Here is a 16,121-nt window from a genome sequence, read left to right as displayed (position 1 = left end):
GTCATCTAACTCCATCTGCTCTTCTTCCTGTCATGTGCTGGAAGATTTTAAACCATTAGTTGTAGCTTACAGAAAATTGTTAATGCTCTACCACACTGCTATTAGGCACATGTAATTTCAGAAGATATTTTATAACACACATTAAAAGGAAAATTTAGTTTACCTTTAGATAATTCCTTTTGACTTTAGAATTGACCTTTATTCCTAAAACTCTTTTGGCACATTTTTTTTTTTTTTTTTCATTTTAGGAATCAAAACAATATACGCTTTGCTCTTAATAGGTGAGCCAACTCTGGCCAGTAGCCTGAGAACACAAGTCTTTCTTCTGCTATGGCATTAATCTGCTGCATTACTTCTAGGTTTTGTGACACTGTGTAACCAATCTCCATGAGGACATTCTTCCAGTTCCTGATTAGAGCCGTAGGTCAGCATCATTATGATATGGGGAAAATGCAGCCAGGCTCTGGTTTGACACTGGGTCAATCAAGTATTATAGCTCTGGTTGTGATAAACTACCCATCTGAGCAATTTGTCTGCTTTTCACTGTTGAGACCAGAAGATCATTATCCAGATAGAAAAAGCCACCAGAGAAAGGAAAATTTGGTCATTTAAAAATAAAAACGAGTATTTTGTTTCATCTAGTGAGAAAGTATGACAACTCTGAATTTAAAAGTCTGAGTAGGGAAAAACACAAAATGTTATTTCTGATTCTTTTAAAATTGCCTCATCAATAGGTTAAAATGAGTGAGTAGCCAAAGTATGATCATGCTGTTCTTCCTATGCAGCTTTTAGGATGCCCTGTCTTCAAGCTAGGTTCAGATGTTTTTACAAAATTTGTTACATTGTCTGTGGGTATCTAAAAGCTACCTTACCTTTTATTTAAAATGTTATCATTTACACTTGCCTATTAATGGTATCACCTTTTAGAAGTAAATATAACTGTTTTGCTACTGTTAGATTTTGCCTTTGGTTTCTCTGGACATCATATAAATATTAGAGAATCTGATGGGGAGTATTAGTAAGCATGTAATTGGATTGCAGTAACTAATTAGCTAGTAGTTTAAATATGGAAGTAACTCAAATATGGGTTTACTGCACATATGTATTTTTCTTAAAAAGAGGTTTTCATAGTCAAAACTGTGTTTCGCATATTGCTTGTATATATACATGTGGCATATGGGTATATACATGTGTGTATAATTGTTTGCATGAGTACATTGTGCATCTGTATGTGAATACATGTGTGTATGGAAGTTGAATACCAATGTTGGCTGTTTTCCTTCATTGGTTTCCAACTTGTGTTCTGAGACCTTGGGTCTCTCACTGAACTCATTCACAGCCAGCAATGAGCAAGCTTGGTTGGTTTATCTGTCTCTAATAGCTAATATGTTTTACTTGAAATAATTACATGTTTATAAAAATCTTGCATATGATGAGGGCTTATAAAGCATATTTTGAAGAATATTAAGGAGGTCATCACATTTTTATCCTTTTATTATTAGTATTATTATGATGATGATGAAATTCATGCAATGTATTGTGATGATATTCATCCCATCCCCTAATTCTTTCCAGATCCATGCCTCTTTCCCTATCCACTCAACTTTGTGTCTTCTGGTTTGTTGGTTTGTTTGTTCAAGCCACAACATCAAAACATCAAGTCCACATAATAGTCTTATATTTTTAAGTGCATGATCATTCACTAGAGCATGGTTGACCTACCAGGGCAGCACTCTTAAAAAGAACTGACTCGGGAGGCAGAGGCAGGCGTATCTCTGTGAGTTCAAGGCCAGCCTGGTCTCCAAAGCAAGTTCTAGGAAAGGCGCAAAGTTGCACAGAGAAACCTTGTCTTGAAAAACAAACAAAAAAACAAAAAACAAAAAACAAAAAAAGAACTGACTCTTCTTTTCCCTTCAGCTATCTGTTGGTTCCATAGCCCCTCCAGCTTGAGCTTGTGAAGGACTTTGTGGAAGCTGTAGCAACAACAACAAATGATCAATGTGAGGAGATAGGTTACCTGTTTTGAGTTGTAGGCCCAATAGTTCTATTGACTTCTAAACATTACAAGCTACTCCCAGTGCTCTTGGTTACCTTCTAGAACTTGATGCACAGATCCTATCACTGAAGACATCACATACTTGAGCCAGAGGACATGGAAAAATCAAACCAGTATATTTAGATTGAATTTACAGTCCCCTTCACACGATGATACCTGTACTTGGCATCACTATTGATACCAAGAACCTGTGACCAGACATGTCCTAAAGGAGAAACCACCACTATTATTCAACTGTGATCATTCACTTAACACAAATTTATTACACAGACAAACTGCCTCCATGTGTAAAGGCACTTGCCAGAAAACCAGACACATTGAATTATATTTCCAGAATGATCATAGATGTGGAAGAAAAGAACAGACACCACAAGTCCTGTGACCTCCACATGTGTGTCCAGGCATGCATACCAGTGTAAATTATTCAGATGCATATACAATAATGATGTTTAAATAAAAGTTAAAAACATTGATGGACCTGATGACACATGCCTAGAAGGCAAAGTTCAAGGTTAACATGGTCTACAGTCAGTTCCTAGAAACAAGAGTTATGTTGTGAGACAAAAGATAGAAATAAAAAAAAAAAATTCTCAGAATCACAGATTTACATGTGAATAAGTATATATGTATAATATAGATGTGCATATTCTAATTTATTTAGACTTACTCTGTATTAAAACTTTCAGATGATTATATACTGGAGAATCATTGAAAAAAACTTAATATAAAGTATCTTTTCCTCATTTCCATTTATGACATAGACACAGAATTCAGATTTTTGATTCACCTTTAGGAACCTATTTACATTCCTCTAACATTGTACCACCACTGATATTTTTGTTCAGTAGAAAGAAGAAAAATTAGTTTCAAAATTCATCGACTCACAGATAACAAATAAGTGCATAGAGTATACATAAATCCCACCAGCAGATTGGCAATCAGGCACAGCACATTATTGTAAACATGGATTGTTTACAAGATCGTATTTTCCATATGTATGTCCTAATTTAGTTGACATTTTTCCAAATGCACAAACTTACTGTGTGTTTACCCCAAAGCAATATGGAGTATCGTGTCTAATGAATTTCATCAACCAGGTTTTTAATAAGAATTTACTATTTTTCACTATCTCTATTTCACACGAGGTAAATGGCTCTATCTTCTTTTTAGGAAAGTCAGCACATTAATTTTATTGTTTACAGAAAACTCAAGTATATTGACAATGTATGACATTTTTGTGCTAAATTCAATTTGCAATTATCATTCAGTTAGAATTCTTATCAAATAAATAAAGTATTTAATGTCATACATTAACAATAGAAATAGCATTTGCAAAGGTACATGGTTTATAAGCACATGTCACAGAGTCTAGGTCACAGGCTAGCACATTTTTTTGTTGTTGTTGTTATTATTGTTTGTTTCCCTTGAGACAGGATTTCTCTATCTGACATTTCTGACTGTTCTGGAACCCATTCTGTAGAACATACTGGGCTCAAACTCATAGCGATTTAGCCTCCCAAATGCTGGGATTAAAGATGTATGCTACCACTGCAGGGCAATTGTTAGCATTATTTAGCTTGTGCCATTGGTGTTTATAGATATGCATCTGACAGGAAGGGGTGAAGTACTTGTAGGTAAGAGAATCACTATATTATAGCAAAAACAAAATGGTTACTAGCAGATCTTTATTGTAGGTGTATTTATTTTAATTGACATGAAATTTTACATATGTCAGAATCAGAATATTAACAGGGATTTCTACAGTCTCTCTCTGCACTCTCTCCTTCCCTCCATCTGTCCATCCCCACTGAGCCCTCCTGTTCACATCTCTACCTTCCTCTAGTCCACCTGCAAAGTCTATTCTATTTCCCCTTCCCAGGGAAATCTATAGTTTCATTCTACAGCCCTCCTCTTTACCTGAACTCTTTGAGTCTCTGGATTGTAGTTTGATTATCCTTTACTTGACAGCTAACCCACTTATAAGTGAATACATGTCATATTTGTCTTTATGGGTCTGGTTTATCTTACTCAGGATGATTTTTCTAGCTACATTCATTTGCCTACAATTTGTTGTTGTTGTTGTTGTTGTTGTTTTTCGAGACAGGGTTTCTCTGTGTAGCTTTTCGCCTTCCCTGGATCTCACTTGGTAGCCCAGGCTGGCCTGGAACTCACAAAGATCCACCTGCCTCTGCCTCCCGAGTGCTGGGATTAAAGGCGTGCACCACCATCGCCCAGCTTTGCCTACAAATTTTACGATGTCATTTTTTTGATAACTGAGTAATACTCCATAGTGCAAATGTATCACATTTTCTTAATCCATTCTTCAGTTGAGGGACATCTAGGTTGTTTCTAGTCAAGCCAGGCTGTCACTAGGCCAATAGGTCACTCTCTGCAAACTGACAGTGGGGCTCCATTGCTGAGGCCAACATCTACATAGCTCATTGAGCATAGAAATGTCAAGCTGGTGCAGGCTTGGAGACTTTACCCCTACATTCTAGTGTCTTTAGTGTGAGAAAGTACTCCACAGGCCATAGAACGAGAAACCTGGACACCAGCCCAGCCATAAAACCCTCCATCTAAAATTTGTGCTTCCTGCAAGATGTGCGAGGGCAAAGGTAGTACAGAATTTGTGGGAGTGGCCAATCAATGACTGGTCCAACTTCAGGCTCGAGCCATGAGAGGGAGCTTATGCCTGACAGCCTGAAAGCCAGGCACCAGAGACTGGATAGCCCAGAGACCTACGGTAGAACCAAGCACAAAAAAGAAAGGGAAAGAAAAAGAAAAAAAAGGAAGAAAAAAGTATAAGAAAAAACAGTGAAATGATTTCTAATGATATTCTGCTATATTTGTAGATAGGTGCCTCATCCAGTTGTAATCAGAGAGGTTTCCTCTAGTAACAGGTGGGAGCAGGTAGAGAAAAGAGACCCACAGTCAGAAAATACACAGTGGGAGTTTAAATTGAATGTCTCCATCGGGTCCTATATGACAAATCTTAAAATTGTAATATATAATTAAGAAATACATATTAATAATTAGTCATCTATAATAATAATCAAAACTATAGTCATGTTAGTTAAGTCTTCTAGGTATATATAGATATATTTCAATTAGGTAGGTAGTCTTCAAACATGTTAAAGACCTACAGAATATGGCTTTTAAAATGTTTTAAGAACTTAGGCTTTTATGGACAATGAGACACATCTTCTCCTGGCAGCATCAATTACTTCAAGGAGGATGATGGGCACTGAAGAAACTCATCATGGAGTTTGCTGTCTTTGTGGCAAAAATTAGCCACTGGGCAAAAAAGTGTCCCTGTGTCAACTGTCTGACAGTATGTTATATAAACTGGACATGCAGGACCCATAGGAAGATGACCACTGAACTTTGCAGGATGAGATGGTCCTTCAGGTTCCTGCTTCACAGAGGAGAATGCCAAACATTCTACAGGATACAGGGAAAATGATTGAAAGACTGGGCTTCTAGGCTGAAAATGGATGCCCCAACATTGTAGAAGAACTTTGGGTGACTGTCCAGGCAGCCAGCTTTCTCTGTAGACTTTTGGAAGTTGCTTACAATGCACATCCTGCTTACTTAGGTAATGTATGTCCTTCTAGGATCTTTGATGTAGTTGAAAACTAAATAGTTATAATTTTCCTTGGTTAAGATAAAAGATAAATTAGATACAAAACTTTAGACTCACAAGTATAGGATAGATGATAAAATATTTTCTTTAATTTTGTCAAATACAAATAGACTAGATGTTATAAGTATAATTTCTGCTTGATGACTGTTTTATTATATGTAATTTTTCTATGTTAAAGCTAAAACCTTCCTTTTTGATTAGATAGAAAAGGGAAAGTGCTGGGGGATGTGTTTCTGTATGCTGTGGATGTATGTTGTTCCCACTGGTTAATAAATAAGCTGCTTTGGCCTGTGGCAAGAGAGTTTAGAGGCAGGTGGGAAATCCAAGCAGAGAGACAGGAAAAAGAAAGGCAGAGTCTGGAGAGTCACCTCCCTGCCACCCAAGGAGCAACATGCCAGCGGACCAGTAAAGCCACAGAACACATGGCAAAACACAGATTAATAGAAATGGGTTACTTTAAAATATAAGAGATAGCTAGCAAGAGGCGTGCCATAGATCATACAGTTTGTAAATAATATAAGCCACTGTGTGTTTACTTGGGTCTGAGCAGCTATGAGAATGTGGGTAAGAAAGAATTGTCGGGACCATGGGGTCCAGGTGGGACCCAAGAAACTTATGGTTACAGGGTCCCTTCCCTCAGAGATTAGGGAACTCTGAGGGAAGACTATAAGAAGAGTGAGAGGATATGGAGGACACCAGGAGAACATGAACCACCAAATGGACGAAGCAAAGCTGACAAGTCGCTACAGGGTTCGAGCCTGCATGTGTCTACACTAAACCTTCTGCATCCATGGCTGTTAGCTTGGTGTTTTTGTTGGACTGCTAACACTGAGAGAAGGTGTGTATCTGACTATTCTACCTGCTCTTGAGACTATTTTCCTTCTATTGGTTTGCCTTGTCCAACCTCAGGAGGAAAGCTTTCATTTTATCCTACCCTGTTTTATCCTGTTTTTGCTGTTGTCTCTTGTAGGTGTGTTCTTTTCTGACTAGGAAACAGAGGGAGAATAAATCTAGAGGAGAGAGGAGGTGAAGGTGGGGATAGAAGGAGCAGAGGGAGGGGAAACTGTGGTTGGAATGTATTGTAGCAGGGAAAAATCTATTTTCAATGAAAAAGAATATTAACAGCTTAAGAAATGTTAGATTTACTGACCCTTCTTGACAAGGAAGAAATGGATAGGCAATTTGTTAGAAACAACACCCATGCAGTGATTAATAGAGTAACAATATTTTGGCATTTTGTAATGAGAGCAATTAAAATATAGAAATTCATTCAGATGCAGATGCCCAATCTTGTACTATGCCCCCTTCATCAGTATATGATAAAATAAACTACTAGTTTATAAGTTTCCTAGTCTAAAATATTTCATTACAATAATAGAAGGTGGATTAAGACAAAAAAAAGTAGAACATTGTAGGGCTGGATAAGTAGAGACAGCTTAGCTCTGGCTTTGAAAAGAATAAACAAACAAACAAACAAACAAAAAACCCCAAAATTCAGAAAACTAAAATATAAAAAGGCACAAAACAGTGTCAAGTTATGAAAACATCTTGCTACCCTGATTCCTAGGTTGTCTTTAAGTGTATATTTATACTGAATTTTCATTATATTATGTTAGTTATACATGCAAATAATGTATATATCAAAAAAGTGAAATGAAAATTAATAATAAAACAAAAATAAATAATATTAAAATAATAATAATTCCTGTATGCTTCATATGAAGTATCAATATTTGAAATTTGAAAGTTACAGAAATAAAAGGAAATCATAGAGTGGCAGTTTATTGAACTACTGAACTATTACAGGGATGAAAATATAATCGCTCAATTAATCAATGCTTCTTGCTCAAGCATAGCTTTAACAGTTCCATTGAAAGTATGCCTGGATCTTATGCAGTGTGGAGTTGTGTTTCATAAGCTCTCTTCTCTTCCTTCTTCCATCATTTCTTACAGAGCAAGCACCAGGATGGATCAATAATATCTGGAACATACCTAATGTGTTCCAACACAGGGATTATGTAGTAATTTAAGACTAATGTGTAGTGGTCAACAGGAGCTCTTTACTCATGCTTGTTCTTTAAGTATTGAATGACTAGACTATCATGGTAAATAAAAGCAAAGTAGCCATCTAGCCCCAATCATCTGACATGTGAATGATAATGGATTCAAAAATTGAATTTAGTTCTTTTTTTTTCAATAATAATCATTTTTCTTTATTATTATGTGTTTTAAATTTTATACATCAGCCATGGGTTCCCCTGTCCTCCCCCTTCCTGCCCCCATCCCCAGCTTTCCCCCAGCCCCTCCCCTCCATTCCCATGTCCTCCAAGATCAAGGCATCCCTGGGGATTCATTTAAACCTGGTGGATTCAGTACAGGCAGGTCCTGTCACCTCCTTCCAGACTGAGCAAAGTGTCCCTGTGTAAGCCCAAGGTTTCAAACAGCCAGCTCATGCACTAAGGACAGATCCTCATCCGACAGACTGGATGCCTCCCAAACAGATCAAGCTATTCAATTGTCTCACTTATCCAGAGGGCCTGATCCAGCTGGGGGCTCCACAGCCTTTGATTCATAATTCATGTGCTTCTATTCGTTTGGCTATTTGTCCCTGTGCTTTTTCCAATCTTGGTCTCAACAATTCATGCTCTTACAGTCCCTCCTCTTTCTCAACAATTGGACACCTGGAGCTCCACCTGGGGCCTGGCCGAGGATCTCTGCATCCACTTCCATCAGTTCATCAGTTATTGGACAAGAGTTCCAGCATGACAGTTAGGGTGTTTAGCCATCTGATCACCAGACTATATCAGATCAGGCTTTCTCTTGACCATTGCCAGCAGTCTACAGAGGATGTATCATTGTGGATTTTTGGCGACCTCTCCAATGTTTTTATTATTTCTAAGAAATATTATTTTTAAAACAGAGAAGTTTCCATCTTATGGGTAAGTGTGTGTGTGAACACATACATGTTTGCAGGCGTAACTGCCCATGTGAGTATGTGTATGGAGCTGAAGAACATCCCTGAGTGTCATTTCCATAAGCATACCTTTCATCTCTTTGAGTAAAAATCTATCATTTGTCTAGAGCTTAACAATTAAGTTAGGCCACTGTACTCTGAACCATGGGGTTCCTTCCATTTTCATCTTCCAACACTCAGACCACTATCGTCATTACTTTTATGCAGAATTTGTTTGTTTCAAGGACTTGACATTTAATTCAAAATGTATGCTATTAGTAACACTCAGAATGCAATACATAATGTTGTTAAATATTGAACTTTCTGCTTAGCTTGTCTCCTGAGCTTACTCATATTTTATTGGTTTTATTATCAAATAATCCACGATCCTATCCATTATTCTTATTCTAAATATTTGAATTTCATTTTTGTTTTGTTGTTGTTGTTTATCTTTCATATATTACATTTTCACTGCAGAGAAAGATTATTTGCTTCTCATTTTGTTTGTCTGATTATTGGAAGAATCCTACGTTGAGGGTTTGTTCTTTCCATCCCAATCTTAGCTTATATAGCATTGCCCATATGAGCATAAAAAATGTCCAGCTGTTCTTTGTGCCCCATGTTCTGAGTTAGTAGAAATGCAGCATGGAGTCCTAGTGCTTAGAAGAGTCATGGACACAAGCCTCCATTCCCTAACCCAGAAGCTATCTTCAGTCAATAACCACTCACAAAGGAGTCTCATTGTACATACAAATGACACTCAAGGGCACGCCAGCAGTAGATGACCAATACAAAATAAACTCAATGGTATTTTTGGAGAATTTTTTTCTCATAAAGCTTTGTTTGGACTTTAGGCTTTCCATTTATGTTTTCATATTGATTTTGTGTTTTATTATAGTTTCTGATTTTGTGGTTTTGTGGGGTTTTTGTGTGGGCAAATGGGTGTGTCTCTGAGTCTTTATGTTTCTCTTCAGCTTTTTTTTGGGGGGGGTTGCTTGTTTGTTTTGTCCTGTTCTGTTTGTTTGTTTTTATTCTATTCTGTTTTTTATTTATTTTTTTAAGACACCTATTTGTTTCATAATGAGAGAAAGAGAAGGTGTGAATTTGGGTGGGGCAGGGAAGTGGGGAGGATAAGGAAGAAGTTGAGGGAGGGAAAACCCTAATTAGAACATATTTTGGGGGGGGGGAATCTATTTTCAATTTTTAAAAAGTTGGAACAATGAGCTGTAAAGCTTTTCCTGGGAAATTTTTCTACATTGTGAAAGATTCATTGTAAAACAAACAAACAAAACCAGATATGAGCTGCATAAGTAATAGCTTAGGTAGAGGTTATGCTGAAGAGGGTGATACAGAAAATTTCAAATGCTCTAACAACAGGACTATAACAAAACATCAGTAGATGTCCCCTTATTACAATTTACACTGAGATTCTAGACAGAATGTGGCTAGTTGGAGCTTTTAAGTTTAGGCATTACTCTAACTTGAGGATAGTTTGTGCTTCTAGGTAAAACTACATTTGGCTATTTTCTGCCAGCAACTTGTGAAAAAAAATAGATATTCTTAACTTTTTTTATTTACACATAAGCAAAATCTGCCTCCGTCTCTAGATCTTCCTAGGGACATGCCTTCACTGTCAGCAACAAGAATTTGACATTTAGATGTAGTACTGTTTGAAGTGATTAATTTTTGTGCTTGCACACAATTTGTATTTTCAAGGAATCTAGGTCAATTTGTTTCTCAATTAAGAGGATGGGCTGTCCCCTCAGTATTGCACTGTACTCTTTGCTGTCATTCAAAGAAGACAGTGTGCAAATATATTAGCAGCAGTGAGGGCACGAAATGCTAATCAAACCCAGAATAGTAGGGTAAATTTCAGAAATGGACTAGGGACTTTTTCAAACTTGCAAACAAAGCATGAGTAATGGTGGTAATTTTTTAATGATATCCGAAATATAATTTAGATAATGCGAAACAAAACTTTTGAATGTATTTCCAGTGTCACTTCTCAGAGTTCCATAAGAATATGGTCAGCAAATATTTTGATTATTTTTCAAAAAAAGAAAGAAAGAAGGAAGGAAGGAAGGAAGGAAGCAAGGAAGCAAGGAAGCAAGGAAGGAAGGAAAGGAAAGAGGGAGGAAGAAAGGGAGATAGAGAGAGAGGGAGGGAGGGAGAAAGGAAGGAAGGAAAGAAAGGAAGAAAGAAAGAGAGAGAGAGAGAGAGAGAGACAGAGAGAGACAGAGAGAGAGAGAGAGATTGTCATCAAGTAAACAGATACAGTAAATAAATAGTCTATCTTCTTTCTTGCCTTGTACGTTGATGCTGGTTTTCTCTCTTCCTTGTTCCCTGGAGTGAGTCAGCATTAAAGCTCATTAAATTAGTTGTTAAAAAATAAATGAACTAAATATAAACTAAGAAATTCAGTGGTGCAGTTTTGCCTAATTCTTTTTGTTTGCTTTCTTTTTATTAAATATTGGCATTAAGTAACTATCAGTCTATGTGTATATCTACACACATGACAAGAAGTTAAACTGCGAATTGGCATTATAATTATTAATAAACATGGTAGTTTATGAATTATTTTCATCATACATTAAACAGGAAGAAATGATTTTCATCAACAAATTTTGTTATATTTAATAACCTTTTATTAATTTATTTCATACAATATATTTTAAGCATGCTTTTCCTTCCTCAGTTCTTCTTGGATGCTCTTCTCTGTACCCAGCCAACTTTATGTTCTTTTTATTTCTTTCTATTTGAAACAAACAAACACAAAAAATGAACAAGAAATACACACAAAACAAAGCCACCAAAACAAGCAAAAGGAACTCAAAATAAACAAGAAAAAGATAAATAAAACAAAACAAAAAAAGCCCAAATAAGGCAGAATGACAAAAGGAGTCTATAAAAATCATATTGAGTTTACTTTCTGTTAGCCAACCACTGCTGGGCAGGGGCTACATACACTAAAGTATGGTTAATATATTCAATGAGACTCCATTGAAGAAAACTGATTTTTCATTTCCCAGCACATATCAATTGCAGATAATGTCTTCTACAGGAGTGGTTGTCTGTATCCACTTCACCCTCTCAGTTCTGGGACTCCATCTAGCTTGAACTTGCATAGCCCCTGTGTGTGCTGCCACTGTCTCTGTTAGTTCATATGTGCCTTATTCCTGTTATGTGTAAAAGACACTGTTTCCCTGAAGCTCTCTATCAACTCTGGCCCTTAGCAATCCTTTTACTTTCTCTGCATAGATCCCTGAGCTCTGAGTGGAGGGCTTTGATAAAGACTCAGTTTAGGACTAAGTGTCCCCAGTTCTTTGCACGGTGTTCAGTTGTAGGTGTCTATGTTATTGCCCATGTACTTCAGGAAGAAGCTTCCGAGTAAGCCATTGACACATGGGTAAAGCTCTACATCATCAAAAAACTTTTTCATATAAAATTTCTTTACCAATAGTTGCATATTAGGGAATGAACAAGAATTTGTCCAACTTTTGGAGCCAATGTACATTAAGAATTTCAGAGTACAGGAATCCTTTTCTACTCCTAGGTAAATGTAATTGTGATAGCATGGATAACAAGGCAATAGCAAGGTCAAGATGACCTAGAATATAGTAAGTGCCAGAAGTAAACCCTAGGAATGTACCCAGTCATTCAAATTCTCTTAGGTACAATTTTATTTCTAATTAATTGAACATAGTAATGAAAAATTGTAATGACTACCAAGTATTGTAAATAGTTAAAATTCCCTGATGTTATTGTTATGTCAGCTTTGACCAACCAGCTTGAAAGATGCACATTTACTGCTAACGGCTCTTTCTGTCCTTAAGTCCTTATTAATGTTTTCTCTTCTTGTGTCCCTATGCAACATACTTACTTGATGGACTTGATGTGGTTTCTCCAGTACTTGGATTTATTATGAAGCTTCTTCATAAATCAAATAGTAAAACACATGAATGAATCTTCAGTATCTGAAAAAATGCTTTGGCTCATAGAATGACCACTGAGACATCTTGTCCTCAATCAATTTTCAAGGAAATCAGAAGAAAGAAGAGAAGCCAAGAGTTTTCTTCATTAAGTGTTCTTTTGAGTTGAATTCTGGTATTATTCTCTGAGATTCTACATATTTCCACCTGTGATTAACTGAAATCATTCTTATGTATGGTAAAGCTGTTTTTATCTGATTAGTATTTCATATATATATTCATGAGCCAAGACTCCATCCCTGAATAATATCCATATCTTTGGAACAGTTCTACCTTTTGCAGAACTCAGAGCTTTCATGACTGAAAGCAGAAATATCATACCAGGCCCAGGCCCAGTTTGCTTTTCAGAGTAAAGCTGTCTCCTTTTCTTTCTCTGCATTTTCACGAAAGAGAAGGACATCCTGTGTATAGCAAGTGCTAACAAATATTTGTTGAATATTCCATCCTCCTTGTTAAAAAAAATTGATGTCTGTAAATCTAGAAATGTATCCCTGAAAGGTCTGCATGTGAAACGAATAATTTCTGTTTCCTTATCTTGATTGATTCGGTTTTTCAGTCTCTGAAGAGATATAATTTCTAGTTCTTCTTTCAAAAAAAAAATTAAAGTAAAAATGCCCAAGTAGAATTTCTCACAACTGGGACACTGAAATCTTGTAGTATGTATTAGTCTCCATGTGTTGAAAATTGTCAAAAAAATCTTTTTTGTTTGTATGAGCCATTAGCATTCTCCATAAGGAGATAATCTTTCAGATATCTTTCACAACATTTCAGGCACCCTACTTCTGAATGATAGACAAGGAGAAAACTAAAAACAAAAAACAAAAAACCATGGAGTAAATGAAACAAATGAGGTGAAAATGCATAACATATTTGTCCTTATCCTAGCTCTGTTTTCTGTTTTCTAGGCAGCTACTTAATCATTTAAGGGCTTAGGTATCTGTAAAATACAGGGCTTCCAAACAATATCTTCCTATCATCTCTTAATTTGAAGCCTTATATTTTATGATAAATGCATGTTTTTTACAAGTGAGTCTAAAGCTACAGCTCTTGAAATTTATGAAATTCTGAATGCAGTATCCTAAACCACAGGTTAAAAGGAGGTGGAAAGCAAGCCCCTTCCTATACTCCAAAGAACAAATAATCTACCTGAAAATTCAAGGTATCAAATAAACACACAAGTAGAAATGTAGAAATGCATTGTCAATGAGTGTATTAAATCATAAAAACCAGACAGAAGATAGACCATCAGGTAAAGGTACTTATTGCTAGTACAGACTACCTGAGTTTGATCCTAGGAAAAGAATTAACTTTTGCAACTTGTCATCTGGCCTCCAATGACAACTGTGACACAAGGGAAATTTGAGGAGCTGTGTGTTAATACTCAATAAAAACAAAAACATTGAATTCTGAAAATGAGAATATTTAATAATGATCAGACTTCTCAATATTTTATAAATCAATGTTCTGTGTTCCTTTCAAGGGTTGAGTGTTTTATGCTTAAATCCATAATGACCCAGCAAAAGATTCCAGTGGAAACTTAGAAAAATACTCAAGAGATCATCATTTCTTCTCTATCCATCCTGATTACTAAATGAGTAGCTCACACTCCATATAAGTAAACATTAAATTATGGATCAATCAAGTCCTTCTCATTGAGAAAGAAATGGTTATCATAAGCCAGAAATCATAGAGTATTTCCTTTTCTATTTTTTAAATTTGTAAACAAATTTAGAAGCAAATTTGTATTGAGCCCAGAATAACTTTCCCCATATTCAGATAGTGTAATTTATTCTTTAATGTACATCAAGCTCCCTCTTGATGTGAATTTTTTTTTTTTTTAGGCTAGCTAGTAAGTTGAAGCATGGCAGGTTAAATTTTTGCTTTATGGGTGTCAATGTATCATGAGTGTGTTTGGGGGGTTGGGTAGGTGTTTCTAGGTGTGTCTATGTGCGTGTGTGATTAAAGAATTATTTGTTCACCTATTACCTCCACTGATTCATGCCTTGCCCATAGTGTTCAGTTTCCTTAAAGAAAACAGGATGAGGAGAACTTGTTTTCATTTGCATAGGAAGGGGCTCATTAAGACAGAGGCACACAGGTAGTGTCATTGTATTTTCTAGATTTGAGAGCTGACATATCTGGACTAGGTCTAAATGTTCGTCAGTCTTATTGAATGGCATCTTGATGCCTTCACTCGTACGTGTGCTCTACTGTAGCAATAGTAGAGCACTGAGGGGTATGAGAAATAAAAAAAGTTACAATCACAAAAAAATTGCATTAGCAATTTTTAGAGGCAGAATGAGTAATGCTATCATGAGTTCCTTCTATAGTTATATTTTCCTATAGTTTAATGTCTGGTTTCAATTAATATAAAATGCTAAAACCTGCTTTTAAAAGGCAAAGAAAAGAAAGTGGAGGTCTAAGAGAAAGAACTTGTCCTAGACTATGTGCTTCTTAGATGTTGGGGATATGGAAAATTTTTCTTCCCTTTTGTTATTTTAGACAAAATAATGCATTTGATCTAATTATATCACCCTCCAAGAAAATTATTACAGTGATGTGAGGCCAAGTTTAGTTTTCACAATGCACCTTATGCACTCTATAAAGTTAAATTCCTACAAGCTTTTTTGGCCTGGGTCAGCATATTGATGCATTTTTTAGAAGCCAATATTCTTGACTCTTCTTTCTTTAATTCATGATGAAGGAAGGGAAATTGACCCCTAGGATTATGTGGTCTAGAGGCAAAGCTTTGCTGATCTCTTGTCCTCAAACATCCAAAAAAACAAAAATTCCCTAGCATGTAAGGAATTAGATGACCTCTGAAGGTTTTTACTATTATCTCCCAAGCAATGGGAAATGTTCACATTTGTCCCAAGGCACTAAAACAGTGGGTGTGAAGATTTCAGAAAATCAGATGGCAGCTTTGAGATTAAACAAACACTCCCAATGCCTTTCTCATGTGTACTTGGGAAACTAAAATGGAAAACAAGCTTGTCAAAAGATCATATAAATTTAACTAATTCTATAAAAATAGAGTTGGCATTCTAGTTTCCAAATTAAATTTGTTTTAATAAACCACACGTAGGAACAAAAAAGGTAGATATCCACAAAATAAATTCACTTTCAAGTGAAATAATTGCTCTGAATAGGAAACAGTATGCTACATCTTTAGTCTTAAACAGGGAGGAGTCTACCTAGGACATTAGTGACTATCACTGTTAAGATCTGCAGTCTGGGACAGTGCTGCCACTGTGACTATCACAGTGGTACTGATACATGCTTAAAATTTAATTTAGTACTTTTGATAAAATACCACACTTGTAATTCAGATTCTTTTATACTTTACATTAGAATTGTGGTTATTAAATGATCCAATCTCTCACATCTGGGATGAAGTGGTATTTAAAACTGAATATAGTTGAAGCTATTATCATGACAAATATCTTGAGCAGAAATCTGAAGAGAAAAGGAAGTACTGTC

Source organism: Onychomys torridus, chromosome 9, assembly GCF_903995425.1.
Source record: "Onychomys torridus chromosome 9, mOncTor1.1, whole genome shotgun sequence".
In the NCBI taxonomy this organism is placed as follows: Eukaryota; Metazoa; Chordata; class Mammalia; order Rodentia; family Cricetidae; genus Onychomys; species Onychomys torridus.
This window is presented reverse-complemented; position numbering follows the sequence as displayed.